Below are 15154 nucleotides of genomic sequence, written 5' to 3' on the forward strand. Positions count from 1 at the left end.
CCAGTTTTCCCAGCACCATTTATTAAATAGGGAATCCTTTCCCCATTTCTTGTTTCTCTCAGGTTTGTCAAAGATCAGATGGCTGTAGATGTGTGGTATTATTTCTGAGGACTCTGTTCTGTTCCATTGGTCTATATCTCTGTTTTGGTACCAGTACCATGCTGTTTTGGTTACTGTAGCCTTGTAGTATAGTTTGAAGTCAGGTAGCGTGATGCCTCCAGCTTTGTTCTTTTGACTTAGGATTGTCTTGGAGATGCGGGCTCTTTTTTGGTTCCATATGAACTTTAAAGCAGTTTTTTCCAATTCTGTGAAGAAGCTCATTGGTAGCTTGATGGGGATGGCATTGAATCTATAAATTACCTTGGGCAGTATGGCCATTTTCACGATATTGATTCTTCCTATCCATGAGCATGGTATGTTCTTCCATTTGTTTGTGTCCTCTTTTATTTCACTGAGCAGTGGTTTGTAGTTCTCCTTGAAGAGGTCCTTTACATCCCTTGTAAGTTGGATTCCTAGGTATTTTATTCTCTTTGAAGCAATTGTGAATGGAAGTTCATTCCTGATTTGGCTCTCTGTTTGACTGTCACTGGTGTATAAGAATGCTTGTGATTTTTGCACATTAATTTTGTATCCTGAGACTTTGCTGAAGTTGCTGATCAGCTTAAGGAGATTTTGAGCTGAGACAATGGGGTTTTCTAAATATACAATCATGTCGTCTGCAAACAGAGACAATTTGACTTCTTCTTTTCCTAACTGAATCCCCTTGATTTCTTTCTCTTGCCTGATTGCCCTAGCCAGAACTTCCAACACTATGTTGAATAGGAGTGGTGAGAGAGGGCATCCCTGTCTTGTGCCAGTTTTCAAAGGGAATTTTTCCAGTTTTTGCCCATTCAGTATGATATTGGCTGTGGGTTTGTCATAAATAGCTCTTATGATTTTGAGGTACGTTCCATCAATACCGAATTTATTGAGCGTTTTTAGCATGAAGGGCTGTTGAATTTTGTCAAAAGCCTTTTCTGCATCTATTGAGATAATCATGTGGTTCTTGTCTTTGGTTCTGTTTATATGCTGGATTATGTTTATTGATTTGTGAATGTTGAACCAGCCTTGCATCCCAGGGATGAAGCCCACTTGATCATGGTGGATAAGCTTTTTGATGTGCTGCTGAATCCGGTTTGCCAGTATTTTATTGAGGATTTTTGCATCGATGTTCATCAGGGATATTGGTCTAAAATTCTCTTTTTTTGTTGTGTCTCTGCCAGGCTTTGGTATCAGGATGATGTTGGCCTCATAAAATGAGTTAGGGAGGATTCCCTCTTTTTCTATTGATTGGAATAGTTTCAGAAGGAATGGTACCAGCTCCTCCTTGTACCTCTGGTAGAATTCAGCTGTGAATCCATCTGGTCCTGGACTTTTTTTGGTTGGTAGGCTATTAATTATTGCCTCAATTTCAGAGCCTACTATTGGTCTATTCAGGGATTCAACTTCTTCCTGGTTTAGTCTTGGAAGAGTGTAAGTGTCCAGGAAATTATGCATTTCTTCTAGATTTTCCAGTTTATTTGCGTAGAGGTGTTTATAGTATTCTCTGATGGTAGTTTGTATTTCTGTGGGGTCGGTGGTGATATCCCCTTTATCATTTTTAATTGCGTCGATTTGATTCTTCTCTCTTTTCTTCTTTATTAGTCTTGCTAGTGGTCTGTCAATTTTGTGGATCTTTTCAAAAAACCAACTCCTGGATTCATTGATTTTTTGGAGGGTTTTTTGTGTCTCTATCTCCTTCAGTTCTGCTCTGATCTTAGTTATTGCTTGCCTTCTGCTAGCTTTCGAATGTGTTTGCTCTTGCTTCTCTAGTTCTTTTAATTGCGATGTTAGAGTGTCAATTTTAGATCTTTCCTGCTTTCTCTTGTGGGCATTTAGTGCTATAAATTTCCCTCTACACACTGCTTTAAATGTGTCCCAGAGATTCTGGTATGTTGTATCTTTGTTCTCATTGGTTTCAAAGAACATCTTTATTTCTGCCTTCATTTCGTTATGTACCCAGTAGTCATTCAGGAGCAGGTTGTTCAGTTTCCATGTAGTTGAGCGGTTTTGATTGAGTTTCTTAGTCCTGAGTTCTAATTTGATTGCACTGTGGTCTGAGAGACAGTTTGTTATAATTTCTGTTCTTGTACATTTGCTGAGGAGTGCTTTACTTCCAATTACGTGGTCAATTTTGGAGTAAGTACGATGTGGTGCTGAGAAGAATGTATATTCTGTTGATTTGGGGTGGAGAGTTCTATAGATGTCTATTAGGTCTGCTTGCTGCAGAGATGAGTTCAATTCCTGGATATCCTTGTTAACTTTCTGTCTCGTTGATCTGTCTAATGTTGACAGTGGAGTGTTGAAATCTCCCATTATTATTGTATGGGAGTCTAAGTCTCTTTGTAAGTCTCTAAGGACTTGCTTTATGAATCTGGGTGCTCCTGTATTGGGTGCATATATATTTAGGATAGTTAGCTATTCCTGTTGAATTGATCCCTTTACCATTATGTAATGGCCTTCTTTGTCTCTTTTGATCTTTGATGGTTTAAAGTCTGTTTTATCAGAGACTAGTATTGCAACCCCTGCTTTTTTGTGTTCTCCATTTGCTTGGTAAATCTTCCTCCATCCCTTATTTTGAGCCTATGTATGTCTCTGCGTGTGAGATGGGTCTCCTGAATACAGCAGACTGATGGATCTTGACTCTTTATCCAGTTTGCCAGTCTGTGTCTTTTAATTGGAGCATTTAGTCCATTTACATTTAAGGTTAAGATTGTTATGTGTGAACTTGATCCTGCCATTATGATATTAACTGGTTATTTTGCTTGTTGGTTGATGCAGTTTCTTCCTAGCCTTGATGGTCTTTACATTTTGGCATGTTTTTGCAATGGCTGGTACCAGTTGTTCCTTTCCATGTTTAGTGCTTCCTTCAGGGTCTCTTGTAAGGCAGGCCTAGTGGTGACAAAATCTCTAAGCATTTGCTTATCTGTAAAGGATTTTATTTCTCCTTCACTTATGAAACTAAGTTTGGCTGGATATAAAATTCTGGGTTTAAAATTCTTTTCTTTAAGAATGTTGAATATTGGCCCCCACTCTCTTCTGGCTTGAAGAGTTTCTGCCGAGAGATCTGCTGTTAGTCTGATGGGCTTCCCTTTGTGAGTAACCCGACCTTTCTCTCTGGCTGCCCTTAAGATTTTTTCCTTCATTTCAACTTTGGTGAATCTGGCAATTATGTGTCTTGGAGTTGCTCTTCTCGAGGAGTATCTTTGTGGCGTTCTCTGTATTTCCTGGATTTGAATGTTGGCCTGCCCTACTAGGTTGGGGAAGTTCTCCTGGATGATATCCTGAAGAGTGTTTTCCAACTTGGTTCCATTTTCCCCCTCACTTTCAGGCACCCCAATCAGACGTAGATTTGGTCTTTTTACATAATCCCATACTTCTTGCAGGCTTTGTTCATTTCTTTTTCTTTTTTCTTTTGGTTTCTCTTCTCGCTTCATTTCATTCATTTGATCCTCCATCGCTGACATTCTTTCTTCCAGTTGATCGAGACGGTTACTGAAGCTTGTGCATTTGTCACGTATTTCTCGTGCCATGGTTTTCGTCTCTTTCATTTCGTTTGTGAGCTTCTCTGCGTTAATTACTCTAGCCATCAATTCTTCCACTTTTTTTTTCAAGATTTTTAGTTTCTTTGCGCTGGGTACGTAATTCCTCCTTTAGCTCTGAGAAATTTGATGGACTGAAGCCTTCTTCTCTCATCTCGTCGAAGTCATTCTCCGTCCAGCTTTGATCCGTTGCTGGCGATGAGCTGCGCTCCTTTGCCGGGGGAGATGCACTCTTATTTTTTGAATTTCCAGCTTTTCTGCCCTGCTTTTTCCCCATCTTTGTGGTTTTATCTGCCTCTGGTCTTTGATGATGGTGATGTACTGATGGGGTTTTGGTGTAGGTGTCCTTCCTGTTTGATAGCTTTCCTTCTAACAGTCAGGATCCTCAGCTGTAGGTTGTAGCTGTAGGAGATTGCTTGAGGTCCACTCCAGACCCTGTTTGCCTGGGTATCAGCAGCAGAGGCTGCAGAAGATAGAATATTTCTGAACAGCGAGTGTACCTGTCTGATTCTTGCTTTGGAAGCTTCCTCTCAGGGGTGTACTCCACCCTGTGAGGTGTGGTGTGTCAGACTGCCCCTAGTGGGGGATGTCTCCCAGTTAGGCTACTCAGAGGTCAGGGACCCACTTGAGCAGGGAGTCTGTCCCTTCTCAGATCTCAACCTCCGTGTTGGGAGATCCACTGCTCTCTTCAAAGCTGTCAGACAGAGTCGTTTGCGTCTGCAGAGCTGCTGCGTTTGTTATTATTTACTGTGCCCTGTCCCCAGAGGTGGAGTCTACAGAGACAGGCAGGTTTCCTTGAGCTGCTGTGAGCTCCACCCAGTTCGAGCTTCCCAGCAGCTTTGTTTACCTACTTAAGCCTCAGCAATGGCGGGCGCCCCTCCCCCAGCCTCGCTGCTGCCTTGCCGATAGATCACAGACTGCTGTGCTAGCAATGAGGGAGGCTCCGTGGGTGTGGGACACTCCCGGCCAGGTGTGGGATATGATCTCCTGGTGTGCCTGTCTGCTTAAAGCGCAGTATTGGGGTGGGAGTTACCCGATTTTCCAGGTGTTGTGTGTCTCAGTTCCCCTGGCTAGGAAAAGGGATTCCCTTCCCCCTTGCGCTTTCCAGGTGAGGCAATGCCTCGCCCTGCTTCAGCTCTCGCTGGTCGGGCTGCAGCAGCTGACCAGCACCGATCGTCTGGCACTCCCCAGTGAGATGAACCCAGTACCTCAGTTGAAAATGCAGAAATCGCCGGTCTTCTGTGTCGCTCGCGCCGGGAGTTGGAGACTGGAGCTGTTCCTATTCGGCCATCTTGCTCCGCCCCTGATAATTACTTTTGAAACAGAATATCCATTAAAAAAACCCTATGAAGAATTAAACAAATTTAAGCACCATCTCAAGGCATGAAAGACAATTTTGCAGTGGTTTTATCATTGACAATATAGTTTAATTTTTTTTATTTTTATTTTTATTTTATTTTTTTGAGGCGGAGTCTCGCTCTGTCGCCCAGGCTGGAGTGCAGTGGCCGGATCTCAGCTCACTGCAAGCTCCGCCTCCTGGGTTTACGCCATTCTCCTGCCTCAGCCACCCGAGTAGCTGGGACCACAGGCGCCCGCCACCTCGCCCGGCTAGTTTTTAGTATTTCTTAGTATAAATGGGGTTTCACCGGGTTAGCCAGGATGGTCTCGATCTCCTGACCTCGTGATCCGCCCCTCTCGGCCTCCCAAAGTGCTGAGATTACAGGCTTGAGTCACCGCACCCGGCCTTAGTTTAGTTTTTAAAGGTACACTGGGGGGCTAGCAGAGAGAAGGCTCATATGGCAGGGGCATCATGGTGGGACCAGACAGAAGGGGCAGCTTGGTAGAGAGCAGATAGTAGTGAAATAGAGAGAGGGCACCTGGATTCCAGTCCACCATTTGTCTTAACCAGTTTTCTGACTTAGAATAAGCAGCTGAATCTCAGTGGTCTCATTCCTTCCTGCAGATTATTTCTACTTTCTTACTCCGGTCAAAGTCTAAACTGTAAGGAAGGCAGTTAAAAATTAAAATAACCATCCCCACTGTAAAGTTCCTTAAGGAGATAATGACAGCAGTGATGATATTATAATGCTTCCTAAGGTTCACTCCAGCTTTGAAAGTGTATTATTGGATAGTTTGTTCTAGGATTTGTTATGAGAAGGTAACTAATATCTTATTAGCTGATCTTTGAATGTACTCACCAGAGGACAGTATGTTGGATGTGCACAAACACACTAGAGATGTGTGGCTCACTGAAATAAAAACTTATTTTGGGCTGGGCACGGTGGCTCATGCCTGTTATCCCAGCACTTTGGGAGGCCAAGGTGGGCAGATCACCTGAGGTCAGGAGTTCTAGACCAGGCTGGCCAACATGGTGAAACCCCATCTAAAAATATGAAATAAATAAACAAACAAATAAACAAATAAATAAGTAAAAATTTAGCCAGGCGTGGTGGCACGTGCCTGTAATCCCAGCTACTCAGGGGGCTGAGGCAGGGGAATTGAACCTGGGAGGTGGGGGTTGCAGTGAGCTGAGATCACACCATTGCACTCCAGACTGGGTGACAAAGCAGGACTCCATCTCAAAAAAAAAAAAAAAAAAAAAAGAAAAGAAAAAAAAAAGAGACCTATTTTGAAGAAAGATGCTAGCCAAAGAAACAAATGAACAAGATAAATTCAGGGTCAATATTCTGAATAAAATTACAAGCTTTAGAAAGCTATTGAAATGTTTTTATTAGTAAACATTTAAATACAGTAGTGTATAAATGGTTAATGCTCTGGGACTGGCAACTCTAAGAAGTTAGCTGTTTTGAGATTAAAAGGTCTCAATTTCATCAAATGTGTGGCTCTGTATTGGCAGGCAGGTGATATAGGAATAGCACAGGGCAGCTCCCAGCCCAAGAGAAGGCCCAAATCTCCTCGGGTGTATTATATGCTTTTATGTCTTTGCAGCCTAGCACACTGCTTTGCATGCAGTAAGTGCTTAATCAAAGCTTGTGAATCCACCCTAGGTGCCTTGTGGTCTTTGTTTCTTATCTTGCCACTTCTCAGTTTCTTTATTTTTGGTAAATCACTTAACTTCTGTCAGACCCAACTGTTGTTGGACTTGTGGATTCTAAAATTTTCAAGGACCCCTTAACTTTCTAAATTATGTATTTGGTAAGCCTACCTTTCAAGACACTTTTTCTATTTCCTTACCACCCTTCCCTCTGCCTGACAACAAGTGAGGCCTTGTTGCTATTTTTTTTTTTAACACATTTTCATCCTTGATTACTTCTTTTTCATATATAAAGTTTCTACAAAGATAAAGTAACTACAGAGGCAGATATACTGCTTAAATGTGTAACTTTGAGTACATTTTAAAATTATTCTGACATTCACTTTCTTAAATAGCAAATGAGGATACTATTCAGTCTTACAATGTTGCCAAAAATAAAATGAGATATAATTTTTAAAGCGTTTAGCACAAGGGTAGACACTTAGTTGACTTCTCACAAACATTGATTCTGTACTTTCATCTCTGTCAGGTTAATATTCTGTGGCTATATTATCTTCTTTCATTTATCAGCAAGAATTTATTTGGAACCCTGTTAAAATAGGTCATTTTTAGCATAGGGTGGATAATATTACGTCCTTTATAATAAAACTACTAAACATAGATAAGTCTTAATATCAATAGGACACAATGTAAGCAACAGTGCCCTGTCTCAAAACAATTACCATAGGATTATAAAATTTCTAAAATAACTGGAATAAATAAACATGCACCCTGTGTATTGACCGGATTTGATAAAAATATTTTTATTGAAGAATTTGTAATAAAATCAGAGAAATATTCTGAGTTTTTATTATATATGGTGGAAATGAACTCTTTTTAAAGTACTCAGTCACCCTGTAATTTCCTGCACATTTAAATGTTCATTGTGTTAGAATTAGCATGTATTGTCATTCTTACTCCCAATGTGAAAAGATGAAAACAACTGCAGTGTCTGAATCATTCATCCTATTAGTGACAGTGAAATAAACTCACAGCTGAAATAGAATTAATAAATCAAGTGTTTCAGTTCTAACAAAGGCAAAATGACACATTGATTTTGGAATAGCTGTTGACAAGGCATTGATATAATGTCTGTGACAAATACAGAGATGACATTTTAATATTTTCTGACTTTCTAAGTAAGTAGAGCAACAGAGCAATGCTTCTTGCTCTGTTAATAAGGAAGGAAGAGATGACTGGACGACTGGGGCTTCTATTCCCTGCTAAGTGTCTAGTTTCAATGGGAAGAATCCAGCAGTGCCAAGAAGCCTGAAAGGCCCACAAAAAAGAAGATCCACTCAAAGTGCTGAACCACAGAGATTTTTTTTCATTTATCAAAAAGGCGCTTTGTGTTCCTAGACAATCTCTCCCTCTCACTTTTACGGAATTTGCTGTCAAGAATATATCTCAGAAACTTCTTCTTGGACATAAATGGCTATAAAGCACTTTTCAAGGAAATGCCTTTTTGGGTAATGTAGTCATATCATGTTAGGAGACTTAGACTGTGTCTGACTTGAGCCAAAGAAATGAGCTTCCCTAAGTCCTCTCAAGCAAACCAGCTGGATAAAAGAAGCATTCTACAAAAAAAAATGTAGACATTTTGGAGGGGTTCAACATACAAACTAGTTGCTGAAAAATGAAGATGAGAAAATGCTAAAATGAAGAATAGTATCTTTTCCGTCAGCAGAGGTCTAGCACCAAGAATCTCTAAAATAGGAGACATGGTTCCTCTTTTGATAATTCTCTGACAACCTGCAGGTCCAAATAGTTTGCAGCCTGGTCTACTGGCACTTCATGATTATGCTCTACTCGACATTTACAGCTTCAGCCCTGCCATGACTAGCGCCCCTCCACACTCTACATTCCATTCCCACCACCTACTCACCATTCCCAGCACCTCCTTCCTGGATCTCTTAGGTGACTGCTTCCTCTGCTGGGAATATCCTTGTTCCACTTCTGGCGAACTGTGACTCAACCCTCAAAGCCAGTACAAATGTTAATTGTGAAATCAGTCTCTTTCCAGAAATCTCCTCTATTTACCCCAGGTAGCATTAAGTTTTTTCTTCCCCTGTATTTTCGTGACCCTTGTACTTGCCTATATAAGGCAATTGACACATGGTTTATACAAAATATATATAGTATTGCAGGTGCCATCTGTATGACACTTTCTTGCATGTGTCCATCTCCTCTACGGGCCAGTGAATTCTTTGATGTCCCACCCTCACAATTGAGGGCTTGGAATATAGTAGCCATTAAGTAAAAACATGTATAATTGAACATTCTCAACACATTTATGAAAATCCATACCACCAATATGCACAAAAGCCTAAAGTCTTACCATGCAAATAAAATGGTTTCTGCCAATCTGTATTTTTTTTTTTTTTTTAAAGAGGAAGGACTGTGTCACCTGTGCAGATACTTGTTCTCTGAGTATTTGTTTATTTACTTACGAAGCATTATGGTGGTTTAATCATATCAAAATTGAGTTAATTGAACTTAACTCTATGTGTTAAATTTGTTTATTTCCTTCCATTTTCCAAACTAATTATTGTGTTTGTTTTATTTTTAAACTCTGTGTTTAAAGGAGTAGACATTTAAATACATACAGAGTTTGTTGAATATCAAGTGTTCCTTGGATTTAGACACACAGCTGTGAGGAATTATTGGAGATAAACAGTGCAAGTGCTCAAGAGTCCCAGGGAAGCATATAAATTAACTTTAAAGTGGCTTGACAGTCTTCATTTTACTGGTATATCATGAATTCCTATCAGTTGTGAAGTGATATAATTTAATGAAAGAAAGTTAATATGATTTTTGTCTTTATAATTAGAACAACTTGGAAGTGGAGTGGGTTGGGGAATAATCAAAAGAGAAGAGACACGAAAGACTGTTGAAAGTCAGCATGGCCAGATGACTATATGTGGGAATTAGAATCAGACAGAGGAGATTCCCAGCCAACAAATATGTACAGACATCAGCAATGACATCCTGGAAACAGTAAGTGTGAAAGATATTAGAAAGCACAAAAGTGGTTAAGATTTTGACACTATCTTTGGGGAAGACACTGTGTTCTCACAAAAGAGATGTTCATCTTTTATAGGAGTAGTTGGGTCCAATGGACATTCTTGCCCTTATTGGAAAGGGGCTCTCCCAGTCATTCATTATTTCAGGAACAGGAGTTAACCATGCGAAGGGCTGAAATGGAGCTGAGGAGAGTGGAAATTTCAGCCTGAAGGGACAGCATGAGCAATGCATGCTGTGATGAGCAATAGTTACGTGTTGCTGGAGGGTGGTGCTGGAAGAGGGCTTGGTTGAGATGAGGTTGGAAAGGCAGACACGGCCTGGCCCCAGTTGCTTTTTATGCCACATAAAGGAAAAAGAGAGAATTGAGGGTAATACCTGCAGATTTGGCTTCCAATATGATCCACTGTGAGGAGAGATGGAATAGTTGTGAACATGTACTTTCTTTTTGAACAAAAAAAGAGTGTCATTTTTCTGGGTTTCTCTACGTGTCAAAAGTTGGCACAGATATAATTTTCTAGGAGCATTATACCTCTGCTCTCATAAAATGTTTATTAATGTGCATTTAGCAAAGTGTGTTATATCTCCCAGTGTGAGGTCACCACAGGGATCTTTCTGGCAATTGTAAGAAGCTGTGCTATATATGCAATAAGGAGGGAGTGGTTTGTAAGACAAGCAGAGCTATTTCCAAGAAATAAAATTTTGTCCAACAGGTTGAGACACAGTCTTAGCTGTGCAAATGGATAATTATACTCGGTTATAACAGGTACAAAGAGCCATGTCAACCAAGTGAAGTCTGCCAATTTCAGAACCAGAAAGGCCAGGGGTCAGGCCTAACCAATGGCAGTCATGTTTATGAGATACACCTCAGTCTGTATATAGAACGCTCATGTTCCCTTGCTCTAATGTCACTTAAGTAACCTGAGAAAATGTGGGATACCATTTCTTCCAGTGGTTCCAGTAAAGGCTTTTTGTAGTGATAGTGTTCTACTGAAATTATGAGCTTAGCCACATTTACTCACCAAAGCCCCCTTTACCACAAACTTTTAGAGTATTAAAACTCTAAATGATACAAACAACAAAAATAAGATACTTTTAATCCATAAATCCATTATCTGGATGCAGTTTCTATTGTTCTTTGTGCAATTCTTAAAACTATAAAAACGTAGATATAGACTCACAATTCCTTTCTTCCCTGTGTACCTCCTACTATACACACACACACATACACACACACACGCACACATAAAGGTAGGGAAAAATAGTCCTCCCAGAAAAATTTCTGATGGCACATTAAAAAGGGAGTGCCTTTGGCTTTCAGACAAACATACCTCTTTCAGGTAATAGATTCTCCCCAGACAGGTTTAGACACAAAAACTCAGCCACTCAACTTATTGCAGTAGGAAAAACTAGTTTATGAATGTGTAAAATTAATTGTTATCTTGGTGTTTTAAAATTCTTAACTTAGATGTAATTTTTAAATAATTTATTTGGCAGTTTGACCAACATTTCAACACAAAAAAGATTGTGGGGAAGCACTAAATAGTCATAGAGCAAAATACTTTTTAAGAATAATAGTAATTATTGAGGTGTGTTTCACACATTTACTGTCTACACATAACAAAGACAAAAGCTTGGTATGGGCCATTAGTAAATCCTAAGATGGTTCATATACCCTTAGTTGCTTTTATAAAAGTGAGTCTTTGTAACCATGGAAATCACCTTGGTTCTCCAGGCAAAGGTATAGTGTGAAGATGACTCAGATAACTATAATTCACTTTTTTAAAACCTCAATTCATTGGTAGTCTTCACTCTCTGTCATGCTTACTTATTGCCAGTAGTAAATGTTGTTGGGGCAGCAGTTAACCCCAGATTTCTCTGCTTATTTATTTATTTTCAGACAGAGTCTTGCCTGTCACCCAGGCTGGAGTGCAGTGGCATAATCTCAACTCACTGCAACCTCCACTTCCTGGGTTGAAGCAATTCTCCTGTCTCAGCCTCCTGAGTAGCTGGGACTATAGGCGCATGCCATCACGCCCGGCTAATTTTTGTATTTTTAGTAGAGATGGGGTTTCACCATATTAGTCAGGCTGGTCTCGAACTCCTGACTTCAGGTGGTCCACCTGCCTCGGCCTCCCAAAGTGCTGGGATTACAGGTGTGAACCACGATGCCCGGCCTTCTCTGCTCACTTTATTGCTCCATTCTTGCTTGTAATAGATGGTGTGTTGGACTGACCACTGGATAAATGGTCCATTGACATACTGAGGAAGAACTTACCAACTCTATAGAAATTATAAACCCGAAACGAGAAAAGAAATTGTAGCAGTTACTGGATCCAGGGCCCTAGTAAAGTACCCATTCATCTCTCGGTACCCCACACTTTGGGGAAATACCCATTCTACATTTCAGGCTTTGTGCTTTGGATGTTTTTCTTCCTCTCACCTTCAGGGTTGGGTCTTAGGTTGGCCAAAGTCAATCAGGACAAAATATCCCTTCTTTTGGTTCGTTTTGTTTTGTTTTGTTTTGTTTTGTTTTGTTTTGTTTTGTTTTGTTTTTTGAGACGGAGTCTCGCTCTCTCTCCCAGGCTGGAGTGCAGTGGCGCGATCTCGGCTCACTGCAAGCTCCGCCTCCCTGATTATTCACGCCATTCTCCTGCCTCAGCCTCCGGAGTAGCTGGGACTACAGGAGTCCGCCACCACGCCCGGCTAATTTTTATGTATTTTTAGTACAGACAGGGTTTCACCGTGTTAGCCAGGATTATCTGGATCTCCTGACCTTGTGATCCGCCAGTCTCGGCCTCCCGAAGTGCTGGGATTACAGTCTTGAGCCACCGCACCCGGCCAAAACATCCTTTTATTTTTTATTTATTTTTATTTTTTATTTTTTTTATTTTTTTGAGACGGAGTCTGGCTCTGTCGCCCAGGCTGGAGTGCAGTGGCCGGATCTCAGCTCACTGCAAGCTCCGCCGCCCGGGTTCACGCCATTCTCCTGCCTCAGCCTCCCGAGTAGCTGGGACTACAGGCACCCGCCACTTCGCCCGGCTAATTTTTTGTATTTTTCACTAGAGACGGGGTTTCACCGTGTTAGCCAGGATGGTCTCGATCTCCTGACCTCGTGATCCACCCATCTCGGCCTCCCAAAGTGCTGGGATTACAGGCTTGAGCCACCGCGCCCGGCCAACATCCTTTTAATCAGAGTGATTGATTTGGGGATTTACTTGCAACTAAGTTTAGGCAATGAGCAGGCCTGGTATTCTGTGTATGTAATAGCAGAGAAAAGTTCTCTTTAGGGACTCAAAACTGAGAAAGTATACATTCTGGAGCTGCAATAGCCAACTGGAAATCAAGAGTGGAAAGCCTAGCTGAGAATGAAGAAAATGCATAGAGAGCCAAGTTCAGAGATGTAGAGAATCAGGCCTTAGGAACATCACTGGAGCCCCTGAGTTAAGGCCCGTCTGAAGCCAGCCTTACTCCTGGACTTGTAATCACAGGATACAAAAATTTAGTCTGTGCTTATGCCAGTTTGGTTGGGTTTTAGGTTACCTGCCATAGAAAAAGTCCTGTTTAATACAGTACATCTCCTCATCATGAAAGCACTACTTAGACTTTTACCTTCTCGATTGTGACTCCATTAGAAGGATGATGGCAAGTAATACCACATCCTGACAGCTCTCAATGACATCAAAGATTGGCATCTCATTTCTGCTGATCTGATTATATATATGTATGTACATATAAAATATATATTATATATAAAATATACATGTGTGTGTGTCTACCACATATTGAAACAAGTTTCTTTTTAATGCATTAGTAAATGTCTTATTATTTAAGCAATAGGAGGTTGAAGTTGCTATTTTTCCTTCCAGCAATCGACAAAGCATGAAAGTATAACCATGTGGCTTGAATGGGGCAAATAAGCCAAAGGAAGATCTGGATCTAATATTTTAAGGATTAAGCAGATGTCAGGAGAGGAAGACTGTGCTGATTAATAGAGACCCCTCTAGTGGCCATAAATTGGGACACAGAGGGCACCAAAATCATATTTTCTTATCTGAGCTGCTCAAATATTTTGCTTCTTTCCATCCCCTGGAGCTGAAGTTGTCTTATTGTATCCAAATGATTTCAGATAAAGTTGGATAATGAAAAAATTGTAGCCCATAGGCAAACAGCAGTCTTTTGCATTGGATTGTAGTTTAGAAGTTGACAGGCTTAAAGTGGCTCATAACATATCAGAAAAGAGATGGGGTCAGCTCTTCACTGTGTAATATTCAATGGCATTATGAAAAATTTGCTAAAGGAAATGTGACACCTCGTAAAGTCCCAGCAGCAGAGGCTAGGAGAAACAGTGTCAGCTATGCAATGTTTTACTGCATAAATATGAAGTTTATTTCAAAGATCCTCTCAGTACCTATTAAACAGTATTGAGTGTGCGAGTGTTATACAAGGTGCTCAAAGATATTCTACATTTTATATTTGTGCAAAATATTCTAATATATCTGGAATTAAAACGTAGCAACTAAACCCAGATAGTGAATGCAATAATAAAGATAATAAAAACAAATAGATGGTATATTTTACTATCCTTCCCTTTGTCATATTCTGTGACCTAAAATGTCAGAAGTCATCTAAGAGTATTCTGGTATTCCTGAAAAAGTGTTAGTCATTACTTATAATAGTTTGAACTTACTAGAATGGAAACTGGAGTGTAGTGAAAGAAAGTAAGAAACAAATAGTAACAAATGTCCTCACATTTATTTTAAAGAAAATCGTGAGTTCCTAAGAGTAAAATAAAAATAAACTTAAGAAACAAAATAACTTAAGGCTGACTCAAGGCAATCCAAATGTAATAATATGAAATGTTTGATTCAACGGATATCTTTCAGGGTGAATTTGCTACTTAATGTGGTTCTGATAACAGGGCAGCAGACTTGGCCCGTGGAGTGCCTAGGCTAATGGATAGAAGATAAAGGTAAGTCTGACTTGCAGAATCTTCAAAGGGTTTCAATAATATATCCCATAAGCTAATGGGAGCTACCCTGGAGTTTTACTAGATCAAAGGATGTATACTCTGTCAAAGAATGTATGGTTTGATAGTGACTTATGTAAATCATTCCAGATACCCACTTCATTTCAATATTTCACCATCATCTTTTCACAATGTAATGCCTCACTTTCACGAAAAGCATTAAGGGGGTAAGATGTCAGCTGGCCAGCTGTAAACTTGCCTTCTAACCTGGAAGTACTTGCACCTGAAGGTCTCCTCCTATCTTCTTGCTGTGAGCTTCTGGCATATTATGACATTTAACATCTGCCCATAAAAACTAGTGCACCAGCTTTATTAGACAGATTGGAACAATAATATCATTTAGGTATTTCGTATTTTAAACATCAATAGCTAAAAAATACTAACATTGCATAATTCTGCAAGCAGGTCATTGGAAGTATGGACAAACATTAACTAAAGAAATCCAGGTTG

Source organism: Chlorocebus sabaeus, chromosome 15 (assembly GCF_047675955.1).
Source record: "Chlorocebus sabaeus isolate Y175 chromosome 15, mChlSab1.0.hap1, whole genome shotgun sequence".
NCBI lineage: Eukaryota > Metazoa > Chordata > Mammalia > Primates > Cercopithecidae > Chlorocebus > Chlorocebus sabaeus.